Genomic DNA, 16679 nt, shown 5'->3' with positions numbered 1-16679 from the left:
AAGTGTATTACAAATATTAAACTGCCATTTTCTAACATTTCTAATAACATTTTCTAATGAACAATTCTATCGCGAGGTGATTTACTTTTTTCGATAACAATTGCGTTCTCGTTTTGAAAAATGCTAGGTTTCTAAATATTTGTGCCTCAAATCTTCCTATTTTACTTTTGTCATTTTTCTTCGAAGTGCGCTTCGAAAGGTTTGGTTATAGTATGTTACTTGAATTCCTGCACCAATAAGAAAGGGTAGATGACAAAATGGGTTCATGCATTCGCTTCCGAGCTAATAACATGTGCTTGAAAGTTTAACTGCGTAAGTGTGACTAAACTTCACATGTTACAAGATGCAGAGAACTACATATTCCCCGTTGAATTAAACCAGTGGACTGTGGCAATGCTCAATAAATGTGCTCATTTTAGAAGAGAGAAAATAGATAGCTTCATATGGGCCGGCTTAGTGAATCTTAAGACAAATGAATGTTTTGTGCGGTAAGTATTTCAGTGGTTTCCAAACCTTCAAAAGCATTGTTTCAGCTAGTAAGTTAAACTTTAGAACGCTAGCGATTTGACTGGTTTGAAGCAGAGTTGCAGATTTAACGCTATTTCAGTGAACGGGTTTAGCTTATGGTGTTTCTGATTTAAACTTTGTTGCTTGTGTCTATTGAAACCACTGATGAGTGTGTTCACAGCTGACGAAATACAAGAGGAAGAACACAATTAGAAAAAATTCAATGGCTATGTATTTTTACTGCTATTATTTCGGAGCAACAGGAAAGGAACCGTAGACAGGAGTTGCTCTTCATATCACACACAATAGATGCTTGGCCGAGTATCAAGTAAGATGGAACGTGAGAAAGAATGTCAGCACTCAAAAAAAAAAAAGACATTATTGATGATAACCCGATGAAGAAAGAGTTTACTGCAGTTAAAAGTAAATAAAACGGTCAGCAATAGCCCTTTTGCAGCAGCAATTGCGGTCAGCAATAGCCCAGATTGTCTATTTTCCACGAACCTAGATGGGGCATGCGGCACGACAGTAGTTCCTGGACCAATGAAAAACGTTTTTAGTAGGAATACGCAACACTGTTGCCAGACGGACCAAGTGTTTAGAGAAATATGCAGACTAGGTAGAAACGTGCTGTACACCTTCCTTTGCTTAAATAAAGTATAGGGCGAAAGGCGTAGGAGTGTATCGATGTTCCGGAAACTAAAGACAGGGTATAATGAGTGGAGGAAGGTGTCTAGTTCAACAGAAAGGAGAGTTGGGCGTGTTGTAGGCTGTTCACGATGAATAGGTGGGCGCAAACAATTACTGAGACACAGAAAAGAAGGCGCTTGTTCCGTGTTTTTGTTTCTATGTCTCTGTAATAGTTTGCACCCACTTTATCATCATGATGGCTACACAATATTAAATAGAACCGAACAAGTTCCCTTGTCGAAAAATTGGTTTGACTTGCGAACTGAGGCTCCCTCTCTAGCCTTGTTCGGTTCACTTTCATACTAAATGTAAGACATACTGTCCAGGAGCAGGCGCGAGGAAACTCCAGTATGGCGGTGTAAGAAGCTGAGCAATTAGACAATTTGTAGAAATAAAATGAAAAGTTGGGAGCACGCATAAGCTTCGCTTTAAGAGTAGATGCAATAGCGCCTTAAAATTGCCTTTTCGTTGTCTGAATATTCGTCATAGACTGTCTGGTGCAGGTTTATGAAATTGTAAAAAAATACTTGTTTTTTTTTTTTTTTGAGAAGAAAGGCGCAGTATTTCTATCGCCTCTCGGTGGACACCTGCCCTATACCGAGGTACATATATCGCCGGTTTGAATCCCCATCACAAACTATCCTCCAGCTTGAGTAGCATATGGATGCTAAATGGGAAGCGTAGGGCTATGACACTGCCCTGCCCAAATTAAGGTTGCATTATGTTTCAAACAAAATAACGTGTACATTTTTTTTCCATCCTTCACTCATGTCGAGACTGAGCATTCAAGTGCTGGCAAGGCAGTTGCGAAACTTCCCGTTTAGCTCACACCGTGAAATGTAGCTAGGTGTAATCTGGCTGGACGAACCCGCCGCCCAGGTCCAAGGAGTCCAGGCGGATAGGCTGCCGCATATCCTGTATCTGTTGGAGATTAATGCTTTACAACAACCTCAAAACTAGGCTACGACGAGGGCAAAAGCAACCGCGACGGGGATGCGTTTTCGGAAGAATGACGTGTGTACCTCGTGTAAAATGTTCTAGCCTGTTCTTACCAGGCGCGAAGATGACATTCCTTGTTTTTAGCTCTGCTACAAGCGGCACGAATATTCACTTTAATGTGGTCCCTGTTCATAAATGCAATGTTTTATTTTCTTCCAAAAAACTCAATATTTTTTAAAGCCCGTGGTGATCTTCGCTCTATACGAGGAGTGGTTAATAATTATTAGCCCTCATTTTAAACGATAGCATATATAGCTCGTTATGTCAAAGAAGCGTCGCCGTTTGTGTCGCTGTACGTGTGTTTTGAGAAAAAGCTACAGAAAAAAAACTTGGCAGTGGCTTAGCTCGGTTAAGCCTGGTAATTGCGAAAGCAATAGCTATGGCTACGCTTAGGTTCAGCTGGTGGTGTAGCTGGTTGTGGTGCTTGTGGTTATGCTTATGGTTATGCAGTGATTCACTGTGGCCATAGCATATGGTTCAACTATTGTTTATTGCGGGGTGCTACCTGGTTATTCTATGTATAACTAGTAGCGAGGCAAGGAGTGCCGTGGCTGCAACGATATACATGGTTGTGGGTGAGGTTAAGGCAGAATGTACAACTGCCGCTCCGGCACCGGCTGCAACGGCATTCTTTACGCCAGCAGAAATGAAAGCATCCCTGGAGACGGCGTTGGTTCCACCTGCCGCTAGGCCACCTCCTATAGTATCCAACATTGCACCCCCGGCGGTAGCTGCGGTAGGAGCGGGAGTTAGGCCGCGGTTGGTAGCTACCGCCTCGCGAGTTGACGGCGCGAGTTGGGGGCCCTGTTTTTGCGGCAGATGGGATGACGTCACCCCGGCTGTAGCGCTCCCTTTACGGATGGAGCGGGAGGTAGGCCGCGTCACGGTGGCTACAGCCTCGCGAGTTGACGGCGCGAGTTGGGGCCCCTGTTTTTGCGCAGCTGTGCTTGGCGGCGCGCCAAAGTTCACGCTAAAGGTCAATGATAACTACCGCCTCGCTACGCGAAGGGCTGAAAAGTGAAAGTAGTAATGCCTTCGGAATAAAAATGTGTGCGTGAATTGGTATCAAAATTGTGTCGCAACTAATCGTGCCGTGTTTGGAGTGGTGCCATACCATTTCATGTTGAAGGCCAACATGTATTCATGTTGAAGGCCACTTCGCGATAGCGAGTCCAACCGACGACATATGTGCCTCTACGTTTATGCCGTTCATTGTAAGTGCAGGTGTCCACCGAGATCTGAGGGAGATATTGCGCATTCCCTTCTCTAAAAATCACACCTACTAAAGGCGGTTAACATTCGCTAAACTCTGTGCCAGTTTCTCACTGCCGAAGATGCGCGCAATGAATAGGCGGTATTAAAGGCGCTGTCACGTTGACTGTTAAGGCGAAGTTTAGGTGTCCTCCTGATTTTTGTCCTTCGAACTTGGTTTGTTTAAAGATGATGAAATTCACAAATATTACGGCCACATATCTGCCGAGTCTTATTTTCGATATGATCGTCAATTTGCATGTCTTTGCGGCTCTGGTGAGCAAGGGAGTACGTTTGTATCTAGTATAAAAAGAACGACTTGGCTGACGGAAGAATAGGCTTTTTTTTTTTTTCGTTCTTTTGCGAACATCCTGTCCCAGGCCTCCACGATGTAGGGAACGATACAATGGTACACAGGGAGTATGATGTGCACAAGATTTCTATAACGTTGTTTCTATGTAACTTTGGACAACAACTATTGGAAAAAACGTACTCCCAGCAAAACCCGGCTACATGATGAAGTCTATTGAGTGGTTTAAAAAGCAGATGTTAAAACAGCAAGTTGCGGTATGATGCGCCAGTAGACCTCTAAGAAACCATTTAGATCCTTTAACGCTATCGTGTCATACCCCTGAGGCGAAGTCGTTCAGTCATTGTCGACGTTGTTGACGTCGACGCTGTGGGCGAAAAATCACCGCCACGGGGGTGGCACACCGTAGCTGGCAAGTGATATGACCGAGCGTTGGTTCATCGATGGATTGGCAGATGTAGCGGAGCCACATGCTATCACAAAGCTGGGAGAAGCTACCAATTCGACTTACTCATTTGAGGTGGGGGAAGGCATGCTATACTTCTAGGCCACGCAAGCGTGTTCGCACGGTTTCGTGAAAGCGGGGCTTTATTTTTATGGTGGCTGGCCGGTAGTGACCGATAATTGAATGATGCAGTTGCTTAGGACAGTTCGCTAATGAATATTTGTAAGATATTGGGGGCGGGAATTAAGAGATTAGTAATTAAGTGAGCAGAGACTATCTGTATGCGAACGACGAAATGGAAATGCAGCCGCAGACGTGAGCCATTACCTCTACCGCGTCATACCCTTAAAGGCGGAGCTTCAGTCTTCCTCGTAACTTTTCCTTCTGGTGTACCCCTGCAGTTAGGGTGCATGACGCTCTTGTCGTTCTTGAGTCCGCAAGCGATAAGCGCAACAAAAAAAGTTCGACGCTGCTAACTCAGGGTTGTAAGGAGCTGTACACTTCAGACAAACTTGGCAATCGATTTCTTTGTTATCAGACCATGTTTCTTTGTTATCAGGAGGAAAAAAACTGTTACAAAGTATGCACGCATATCTTATCTGACCTGGAACGTAACGCGCCGCTCATTTTGACGGATAATATATTAGAAAGTAATATAGGTTCAGAAGACATGCGAATGCAGGTATTTGTGAAATATATGAATAGTGAACTATCTTGAAACAAAAAAGTGAGAGGTATCACTTTTTCTACCCTCGTATTTTGAGTAGTACTTTACCTTGGAGGTCCAGACATTTCAACCCATAACAGAGCTCCCAGTCAAGATCTGGGTTGTTGGTAGCTCATCACTCATCGGCTACTGGGGAAGAGAACGCACGTCAGAAAAAACTAAGAATTCGCTTGCGTAAGCAGTTTAAGATTCTTTTGCTACGAAATCGGTGCTATGCGCGCTTCCAGGTGAATCTGATAGCTGTCGGAATAAAACATATAGCGCTGGCGAGGATCCTTTATCCCCACCTCCCTGAATGCAAAAGCAGCAGCTCCCTCAATGTCTAGCAAACCTATGATCCAGCCACCCAACGCCCCACACCGCACCCACCACTTTTCACACTCCAGAAGAGCTTTCCGCAAACCATCGATACAACTTTGCAGTCTAGGAACGCCTTGCCTACTCCCAACCCGCTCAAAATCCATCAGGTTCATCCTTCAAGAACTTCCCCATTCGCTATAAGCCCACACAGGCGTGGAACAACAGAGTGACAATAAAGAAGGCGTACTCAAAGACGCGGCGGAAAGCCAGCTGCCTTAAAGGAAGCAACTACTGTCATTTAGTTTTAGGAACTGCAACAAAAACAAACCTACTGCAGTTACAAAGGCTAGAGAAAAAAACATTAAGAATAAATTCCGATGTGGAATACACATCACCAACTTATATTTTTTATCGCTTAATGTGCTAAACATAAACAACTTATACGAGTATAAGTTGTACCGGCAGTACCGTTCGAGTACCCAACGAAACAGTTCGACTTTAAAACAAATTGCTGTACTATGCCCTAACAAACCAATTTACAGAACTCGAATTCCAGAACAACGGAATGTTCTAAAATGCCGCACAACCTATCGACAAAAAATGCTCCGTAACAAACTTCCGCAATTATTGAACACTGTAGAAAAGGATGGCATCGATATATTCAATATATCCCTATAATCAATAAAACTATATTTCAGAACATAATAACCTATGTAGGCTTAAAAGCAGTACCTTATTAACGTTAATTATATGAGTATATTGTCAGGTGCATGTTTATTGTCTTTTTTTTTTCAGAGTGTATTGGTCTGATGTGCATTATGCTGCCTTTTCTATTCTTTTATTCTATTTTTTTTTCCTCCTTTCATCATTTTTAGAGCCTGTAACCGTTTTGTGCCCACTTTCGTTTCACCCTGCTGCTGCACACGCCATAAGGGGGCCGAGGACTTCTCAAGCCGCAGACATGGCTTTTCCCTCGGCCTCCTTCCACTTCTTTGTGGTGAATAAAATATGCATAATTGATTGATTGACTGAACTGCCTCCAGCCACTACAAAAATCCCTCTTGTTGCTCACCTCTCCGCGCAACCTCTTAGGCACCGCCGCCCACCACTGCCCTCCTTTAAAATTCTGTCGAGTGTGTGAAGCTTCAGCTTACAAGAAAATATTTTGCTAGATATGAAGCATCCAAGCAATCATGCAAGGTAATTTGAGCTGCACAGAATGTCGCATAAAATGTCTGATCGTCCCTTAATTTTCTTTTTGTCATGTGAGCTACAGACTTTAATTGGTTCCTTGATGAACTCGTCTGTGGCAATCGTGTTAATTAAGTACCTGTTGTTCCCAATTAACGAAATGGCCTCTGCGGTTACTTGTCCCATTAATGAGCTACTGTCTGAATTGGGCAACAACAAATTTTGCGCTTAATTACTTCAGCGAGCCTGCAAGATTCTACGCTTCGTCGACTTGTAGGCTGCAAATATTGATATTTATTCGTAATTTTGTGTCTCAGCGTTTTATGTGTTTTTGCACAAGAACAGCCCGTGAAGTTTTGTTCTTACGGCAATGAAGTATATCCTGAAAAGACTACGTAATTTCTACACAATCATGAGGTTGTTCTCCAAGTTATTTGATTGATTTGTTTCGAAATCCTTGCAATCTAGCGATTTTTGGAGGCAGAGAACTCAACACATACTGAAAGATGAAGCGATGTTGAAAGAAATGTTGGTCGGAAAGATGAGTCATTTGTCGGCGAAAGGAAAAACAACTGTAAAATTAGCGAAGAGAGATAACATATCAGAGTACACTCCAAATCACGGTAAAAAAATATTGCTTGATGAAACTACAACATCAGTAAAGGGTCAGTAATATAGCTGATAGAAAACAATGAAGGTTTTCGATGAAAGGGCATCTTAGTAAAAAAGTGGACATTTTTTTTGTTTTCTATAATAATAAAATTGTGTAGTACCATTCCCCAGTCTCGAGTGAAGTTTTATAATGTTTTGAGAATTTGAAATTCAAGCTTTTTATAGATGAAATCTTTTTTTTTTTTTAATTTAACCACTCTTCCAAAGCAGTGATATGCGTCATTTATAATTCCAAGCTGTTCCAGTACGTAATTGCATGCGGAAAAAAAAATGAGTTTCTTGAAGCTATTAGAATGACATGAACATTTAGTTAACGTCGAAGAGTATTTATGACGTGTACGTCTTGTATTTGCAATGTGCCGGGTGCATTTATGTATCTATTTTAAAAATGGTGATTTTTTTAGCTTGCTGAAAAGTTTTAGGCGTGCCAGTATGGCGGGGGGGGGGGTCTCGTTTTTCCATCCTCGACACAACAGCTTTCTTAAATAAGGGAATTGGGTATTCATTGATTCTATATTTGTTAAAGATAATTCTTGCTGCTCTCGTTTTTGCTGCTTTTAGTTTGTTTATGTTTTGATGTTATGGAGTAACAGCAAGCTAGCAGTTTAGTTACGGGTGCTGCAACCCTCGCAGGTGTCTTCTAATTAAAAGTAGCTTTCGTGGAGCGGCTGCTTTTTTATGCACGATTTACACCTGATGTCAAGTTTGAGCATCAAGGAAAGATGCTTATGTTCACTGGATGGCATTACGATACTATATATATTACGCAGTAAGGCAGACAAAAGCTTCGGTTTTCCTCGTCATTGGAAGAAAAGCACTTTTATTAACATTTATTACCATTTCAGCTCTGTACACCCCTTTGACAAAGTGTGTTTGAATGCGCGTAATTTTCAGATGAATTAATATAACGATAGAGTATCCCATCATCTGCGGAAAGATTGCGACTTACGTGGCTGTTTGTCTAAAGGTCATTTTTAAAGATAAAAATATTGTCAACACGAAACTTTGTGGTACTCCTAATGTAACAATTACTGGGTAAGTTTTTTTTATTTACTTGCAAAAACTGATGCTGGTTTTTTTACGTATCGAATCCACAATGGAGCCATCACCGAATGTAAATATCAATTTATTATTTTGCATGAGAAGCATGATAAGAACTATTTTGAGAAACCTATGAATACAATTCTGAAAGAAATGTAGCTTATTAGATCCAATAGTTTAAGGAGAGTTTATAGCCGTATCAAAAAACCATGATGAAATCGTGATAAAAATTTTCACGTGTAAGATATGTTTTAGAATGTTTTCTTTTTTCTGTGTGTGATGGGTTCTAAACTTTGTAGACGGTACAGGTTAGTAATATGTGGCTAAAGTAATAAACATCAAATAGGATATCTGGCTTGTGAACTGCAATAACGTTTGCTAATCTCCATTCTCGTGGTAGTTTGTCCGTCTGGAATTTGTTGAGCAGTACAAAAAATATTTCGCAGTCCACTGAAAGTTTAATTCATACAGTGTTGGCGATTTTCTGTAGAAAGATTTCTCGTAGCTGTACTGCCAGAAATTTTCTGTTCTGCTATACTTTCTGTTTTGATTCTCTGATTTCGCAGTTTTTTATGTGAACAACTAATAAAAAATTCTGCAAATTGAGGCAGAATATTCGTTCTACTTATATATTCTGTTTCTTACTTTTCGCTTGTTGCGCAAATTTTTCTTTGCAATCAACAGATAATGTCTGATGTATATTTCCCTTTCTTTATTCCTCTATTATTTCACTCAAGTTTTGCCTGTAAAAGGACTAAGTAATTACGCAAACCTCCACTTTCTGTAATTAACAGCATTTTTAAGGTGAAATTCTTAATAGCAACATTACGTGAGAATCTGTCAGTCAGCGTTGGCTATACTCGATGGCAACCGGAAAGTTGGCCTTACAACAACAGTTGTCTAGCGACAGAAACGGCGAGTGGAACGACGGTATGCATCACAGATATCACTGAAGCAGAGCGCCACTTATATCTCTTCTGGGCCATTATATGCTCACAGGCACCACTGATAGACCTTAATTTGGCGACAATAGATATATATTTTTTTTGTGAACGTGTTTCAGCAAATAGTCGAAAACACGAATCGAAATTTTCTTTACGAACAGAATTTTTTTTTAAGCCTGTACATTCACACACATTTCTTTCACTGTAGGTTCGAATGTCCCAAAGCGAACCTGGCTATGATGGTCGCCGTCGCGGATTGCTCCGGAAGTTTACAGCACCAGGTATTTTTCCCGTGCACTGACATCGCACAATGCATAGCCCAGTCGGAAAAAACTACAGAAAATTTTCTGATGTTACGACAAAATATCTGCGCGGTTTTTGACGGGAAACCTGTTGTGACAACAGAACATTCTGTAGTAACATCAGAAACTTTTGTAGTTACAACAGAAAAGTGCTACAGAACTACACACAACAAAAATATACTACAGAAAAACTACAGAACTACAGTAAAGTACTACAGAACTACATAAAAATCTTATGGTTACGACAGAACTACAGGATATTTTTCGTATTTTTGACAAAGTTCGGTAGATTTTTTCGACTGGGAAGTACCTTGCTTTTCGCTTCCATCGAAAATTTGTCACCGCTGCCGATATCATACTAGTGTTTTTAGGGTCAGCAGCCTAGCTCTAAGTTATCAGGCACCGCGGTGGGGTCTATTGGGATATGTTTGAAAGAAAGTTGGTATATTATTGCGCCTCAACCCTTTCTCGACATCAGCTATTGTCAATGGGATCTTTCTCATGAACATGTTAAAGGCTTAAGTTGTAAATTTGTAGCCTCACATTGACTCCTCTCAGTGGCAAATGAAGCGCGAGTAAAATAATGGAATCGTGAACAGGGCGAATTTAGTACTCTAGCAGTCTAGTAATAGTAAGATTTACTCGCATCCATGATTTGGTTTATTAGAGTATTGCTAGGAGTTTGATACTGCACAAATCATAGTGAACAAGGCTACCGTGATCTGCCGTACACATAAAACTTAAATATCTATTTAATTTTCTTGGAGTATTTTGGTTATCTACCACTTTAAAGAAGTTTACGTTATTTTCTTTTGCTTTAGTATGACCCCAAATAATTTTAGAGCAATAATTTGCAAATAGGGAAGCATGGGGGAAAAGTAATTAAAAAAAATGGTTAATTTGATATTTTTGTAGCAAAGCTTGGTTTTCTTTCTTGGTGTGGAATGCTGTTTCAATAATTTTTCCAAGGCGTTTGACCCAGCATTCTGTGCGCATAATATGCTGTGCTATTCATAAGTTGTATGTTTGATATTTTTGCTTTGATTGCAGCGCAGTTGCAGTTGCAGAGACAAGAGAGGCAGAAAGAAATGAAATAGAAAGGCAGGGCGGTTCACTAGGCGATGCGCAGTTGGCTACTCTAGATTTAGGGAGGGGGAAAAACGGAGAAAGAGGAAAGAAAGTGCGCCACGGAAAGGAGTGTGTCACATGTCCAGAGATTTAGAGTAGATGTTAATGACGAGTTGCGCACACATAAAAGACAAGCACAGGAGGAGAGCAAAGGAGATGGGGAGAGCGTAACCTTTGTGAAGTGCGCCACGGGTGTGGTCTATGAAATCCGGCGGAAGTGTGGACGTGCGTATGTTGGCCAGACAGGCCGCTGCGTGAATGAACGCTCTGGAGAGCATGCTCGGTCAATTCGGTCCCGATATGGAGCGAACTTGCTCGCTTACTGAATTGCATGTGAAGGTTTCGAGGCACGGCTCAGGAGCATTAAGATTTTGGGCAGAAGCAAAAATAAAGTAGCTTGTGAGCTTTTAGAAGCGTACCACACTAAAATAAAAGGAGACGACTGCATCAGTGACACATCTGTAATTCTGTATAATGCGGAAAAGAACTTCCTGCGCAGTTCTTTTTTACTTCAGCGCAGACTTGATTTGCCTTCTCCCTCCTCTGCCTCCCCTTTGCAAGGTGCGTGTGTGTACACCGCCTATATAAGGACATTCCGATATATATAAATCAGTTGATAGTGCTCGTCATTAACAACAAGCCGTGCATCACCTAGCCCAACAAGACGTTCTTCTGATCTATATAGTAAAATGAATGGTAGAGAGCGTATACACTTAAAATCTAGAACTCAGCCCTCAGTCCTTTAAAAATTTACGGAACGCCTTCACTGCTTTACTTTCTGATGCTAAGGGCCCAGAATCTTATCATCAGTAAGAGAGCGAGAGTCCAAGCGGCTCAGTGTAGCAGCCAGTAGTATAGTGTAGAGAGAAAGTTATATGCATTCTATTGCTGTGCACCCCGTTATCTCGACATATGTGTAGATGTCCGTAATAGCACCTAGAATGGTAGATCTGCTAAAGAAGGGTAGTCTAGAATGCTACATAATTGTCCGAAGTTAAGGAAAATCCCGCAAGGTGGAGTAGAATTTGTAATAAGGGAGTGATTAATCATTGGCGTCCAGCTAAGCGCAGTCCTACGGCTGCAAAGAAGAGCTACACAGCTTTCCCTTGTAGCTGCCTTAGAAATTTCAGTAACCGCTCCCTTATTATAAATACTACTACAGCCGGCACTGCTAATGTCATAAAAATGTATTTTTTGATTTTGTGTGCATCGCTGTCGCATGCGTAACGCTACAAAAATGTATTATATATGGTCCAATAGACATCCGAATGTTATACTTTAAACGCTTCAGGTGGAAAATGTTCAGTAATGAAGTCAAGGTTCGCAACTTTTGAGCAACGTTCGTTTCAAGGCTGGTTCGTAATAAAGGATAAGACAGCCGCTAGCCATTGTGATCATTCGTTATATCGCAAGGGTCACAAACTTACTTGTCGCCAAGAAACGTTTATGTTTTTGCTTAAAGCATACTGAAGTGTTACTCATCCACATATCTGCTTTTTGTTTTCTGATTTAAAACGCTTCCAATGGTTCGCGTGCCAGCGTGCTGCGAATTCTGCTTAATATCCTCATGTCGGTCAACTTTAGTTTCCGCTTGCAATTTTTGCAGTGTTCTGGCAGATGTGGGTTTTCATCGTTCGATACTGACAATTCAAGCTGCCGTATTCTATCATTAACGAATTTCCTCTATTTTCCTATGCATACCTTACCACAATAAAGGGAGACTGCACCGGCTGTAGATTTCGACGAGTTTCGAGGAATCGAATGATTACGGCTTTCAGATTAAGTATGCGAAATATCTTGCTGCGAGCATTTCTAACAATTGCACGATTAGCAATTAAAACCGCGCAGGCAATCAGGCTTCACCGCATTGCGCAGAGACGTCATTGACAGTACCGTATGTTCCCCGCATAGAACCGCTTGGTTTGAGAAAGTAACAACAAGGCTATTGAAAGCAAAGGCCTCGAAACATGGTTTAGCGGCATATGAAAAGGTACAGCAGGATGTGGGCGAAGGCAACGAAAACGGTGGGCGAAGGCAACGAAAACGAAGTATTAATGTCCGTGACGTCATCATCGAGCTTCTCCGCAGACCTTCAGTGCTGCGAGGAGAAGCTTAAGACTGATTCGTCGATGACGTCATCAGTTGCTTATGACAGCGCAAAAACACTTTAGAAGCATTACCTACAGCATATAAAGATTCGATTCCTTAAATGTCGCAGAATTCTCGAAAAGGGAGGCAGCTGACCTTTAAAAATGCAGTTCTATTCAACGCCGCTAGTACACGTCACATACGGATTGGCATGGTGCTTCCCGTTCTCCATATTTGTCACCGTTCCCTCCATTACGTGGGAGCACAGTTTTGAAAGTTTCAGGGGGTTTGAGAAAACAACCGGCATTTGCTTCAGTTCAGGCGTTCAGTCGTGTCCGACTCTTCGTGACCCTATGGACCATGTCACGCCACGCTTTCCGGTCTCTCACTATCTTCTTAACATCACATAGCTTCATCTGCAATGCCTCGAGAATGCCATCTAACCATCGCGTTCGCTGCCTACCCCTTCTCCGGCGACCCTCAACCTTTCCCAACATCAAATCTTTCTCCAGCGACTCCTCTCTTCTCATCAGATGACCAGAGTAGCTGAGCTTTAACTTTAGAATTTGACCCTCCAATGAGCAGTCAGGGTTTATGGTCGACAATATCGACTGATTTGATCTTCTGGCAGTCCAAGGAACTCTTAAGAGTCTTCGCCAGCACCACAATTCAAACGCGTCAATTCTTCGGCGGTCAGCCTTCTTCACTTGCTTACTGGCCGCCTTTTTCAGATTGTGGTACAGTCTATGATGATATGGCACTACTTTCGGCGCCAAGCAGAAATGCGTAGCGTAAAAAAGATAAAGGCAGAGAAGGAAAACACACTTCTTTCCGTGTCACTTCATTTTGCCTTCCTGATGTTTTTTTCTGCCTTTTCACTCTCTGCAGCAAGGTTTCAATGATTTGGGACGCTGCGGATACCCGGCTTTCCTTAATCTGTTAAACTGCTTCGAAATAAATATATGTACCAGTATCCAAATTAGAAGTAGATCCTGGTGCACTCGTCGGCTCTTGCACCACTTTGCGTACCGATTTAATTATCGCAATGTATTTAAGATAACCTCTTAGACGAGCATAATGATATTACATGGTCGGCCAATTCGCATCTGAGAAATCTATGTCGCCAAGCAGGACTAATCCGGTGTCCTGAATCCGATTTTGCATGCAATTTAACCAGACTGCATGGTACAACAGTAAGGGAAGGAAGGGGCAACGAAAGACCCAAGTGCTGTTTTACAAAAGATTGCTTCAGTCCTTTCAACGAACAGAAGAACCCCGAAACAAAATTTGTTTTCGAGATCGCCACCTATTTTTCACGCGTGTGCATTACTTTTCGTAGAATTCTTCGCTTTGGCGGAAATATCTCGGTGGCTCTAGAGGCTCATGTTTTTTTTTTTCTTTTATTGCGAAAGCAATACTACGCCAGGTCTAACCGCTCGTCGCCGTGTGCTGTGTCCGAGTACGTGTCAGGGTACGTGTCCATGTCCGTGTCCATGTCCGTGTCCATGGTCCCTCATAAAAATATCAGCTTGCCATGACGTTTGAATTCACGTTACCCCTATGCCACGGGCAGGAGCAGCCTGACAGAACCGTTTGCATTCTCGTTACGCCTACGACACGCCGGCACGTAGGGGAATAATGTAGCAGGCAAAATAAGCTTCCGCCGTTGCTTTCGCAATTCAACTAGGGTGAACCAGAGTTGAACCACTTCTCATTGTTTTTTTTTGTTTTTTTACCATTACCAACACTATGCACGGCAAGAAAACTTTTGCGACAAACAAGTCCAGCTCACATTTTGAGCAATTACGCATCGTCATTGTGCACGCATTGACGTTTCTTCCTGACACTGTTTTTCTCACTTTAGAACTAAAAAATGGCTGAAGAAATTACGTTACATGTCTTTTCAGGGCACTCGATTGCCAGCTTAATTCTGGGGTGCACTTGAAATCACTCGCTGCATCTACGACACTACGGATTGGATCAGAGCGGATGTCGCTGCGCCCTCGTCCAAAGTTCAGAAAAAATTATCATGTTTGCTCATGCCCTCCCGGCTTCTCTCTTCCTACTTCTAATTCTGCAGTAGCGCACATCTCTTATGGCACTATATAGAAACATTAACATTTCATTGTTCCGTGCTGTCAGCCATCTGTATAAAACCCTTGGTTCCTTTGTTTCATCCCTAGCGCCCCCTGTTATGATTCTCTGGATTATTTTAGGCGCACTCAGAAGCACTGGCAACTTGTTGACGGCAGTAAAACACCAGGTCAGCAGTATTGGTAAGTATAATGACATTTGGAGGGTGCTTTAAAGAACCTGCTTAGCACACTGTCGATGTTCAAGAGCTTCGCCTCGGGCTAAGCATGCCTGAGCCTTGGAAGAGGAACTGGAGTATAAACGCAAACCTACAGAGATATAGCAGCGGCAGAATTAGGCGAAACCGGGAGGGGAACAGAGAGCTGCAGAACAATGAGCGGAATCTGTCGCCTGTCTGTCGAAGCATGTGTAAAGGCTCTGCCCGTCATGAACAAGATTTTTATTAGAAAAATTGTAAGAGAGAGGGGGGGGGGGGGGGTAGATACTGCATATTGCGAGCAAGAAGCAGAGGCCATGGAAGCAACCTGGGATGATGCCGAGGTTAGAGAACACGAAGCCAACGCGAAGATACTGGGTCTGGAAAATTCATAAATGGGAGCAGCGAAGAGACATGTTGCTAGCCCGAAATAATCGAAGCGCCAATAAGTGCTCCGAACTCTAAGCCTCAGTGGGAGCAAGCAATGAGATTGAAGTTCCCTTCCGGCTGGAAGAATTTGAGGGCACTTGTGCTTTTTGTGACCGTCCGTTGTTCGAACATGGCGTTATCAAGGTGTCTCAGAAATACACCAAGGCATCTCGCATCCGGGTTTGCAGCTGGACGGACTTACAAATACGCGGCTGTCGCCAGAACAATAATTCGAGAGCAGGGAGTAGCCCTCGTAAGCTTTTAGATAAAAAAATGTGAATAGCACGCTATAATCTTAAATGATTTTTGTTTAGTGTACCTAGTTCAGTGCACCTATTTTTTTTTTAGTGTACTATAGAAACCACCGTGAACAGCTTTTAAATTTACTAGGCAAGAAAGGTGAGCTGTTCCCCCCCCCCCCCCCCTCTATTTTCACTTTATTTCCGCTTTAGTGCCTTTTCCATGGGATAGCTACAACGTTAAACCGGAGCCACAGTGCACTCACTCTTCAAAACCGGATTTAAATCGCCTCAGATTATTTCCACGACACATTTCCAGTCGTTGACCACTATTTAAGAACAACTGCCGTAGATCATTGCTCGACTACCACGGGAAAAAGGGTAGTCTTCATAATAAAAAGTACATTTATAGCGTGATTAATACACTTATATATGTCGCTTCAGTTGGATAAGGAGGAAATATACCCTTATTTTTCAGCTGACCATCACGGCGTCCACGGGGATGGATGCATACAGATAGGAAAGCTACTCGTTCATAAATAAATACAAAGAATGTTACTATTAAGCCCCCATTAACCTTTTTGTATGCTCTTGTTGCTATATGTCGTATGTACAGACGCACGAGAGCTCAGCATGAATACACGGCCGCTAGATTGGTATGACATTGACGCCGCGGAGTGTTGGGTGATCAGTCGGAGACCATGCTTCACGGTCAGTATATGCAGCGCCTTAAAATTATGGGGGCCCTGCAACCGTCCTAGTATGGTCGAGGACAAAGAGACAAACGCTCTGAGGCACTAGTGTTTCCAAGCCACGCGGTTGAGTATTCGTGTAAGGTTTTCCGCTGGCCGAAGGTACTTGTTCCTATTCATCCTCTTATTGTTGGCACGCGCCGGACCCATCTCTTTAATTTAACTGGCTGTTTATGTTGGCTTCCACTACATTATTTCGTACTCAATGACCCACATGGGAGATAGCCCAGTATTGTGCAGGGAACTGAACAATGTGACCTGTCTGGCATCTGTCGTTGCACGACAGAGTGAAAGTTCGTTGTAAATGTATGAAAACACTTATTACTGAAGCGTGAACAGGAGGACTGGAAAATTGAAGGTGCTAGTAAAATTAT

The 16679-nt window shown here is 42.4% G+C and overlaps 1 long non-coding RNA gene across 1 annotated transcript in view; it reads left to right on the top strand.

Moving 5' to 3' along the window:
- Window positions 1–9314: 9314 nt before the first annotated feature.
- Window positions 9315–16679, top strand: part of LOC146203169 (uncharacterized) — a 58466-nt gene continuing 51101 nt past the window's right edge. Inside the window, exons 1-2 of the long non-coding RNA XR_014702336.1 lie at window positions 9315–9358; window positions 14779–14871. This is a non-coding gene — a long non-coding RNA (uncharacterized LOC146203169). The remainder of the gene's footprint in view (window positions 9359–14778; window positions 14872–16679) is intronic.

The sequence above is a fragment of the Amblyomma maculatum genome, chromosome 1, assembly GCF_055883805.1.
Source record: "Amblyomma maculatum isolate TAMU_Amacu chromosome 1, ASM5588380v1, whole genome shotgun sequence".
NCBI lineage: Eukaryota > Metazoa > Arthropoda > Arachnida > Ixodida > Ixodidae > Amblyomma > Amblyomma maculatum.
Note: the sequence above shows the minus strand (reverse complement) of the source record. Positions and strands in the feature narration are given on the sequence as shown.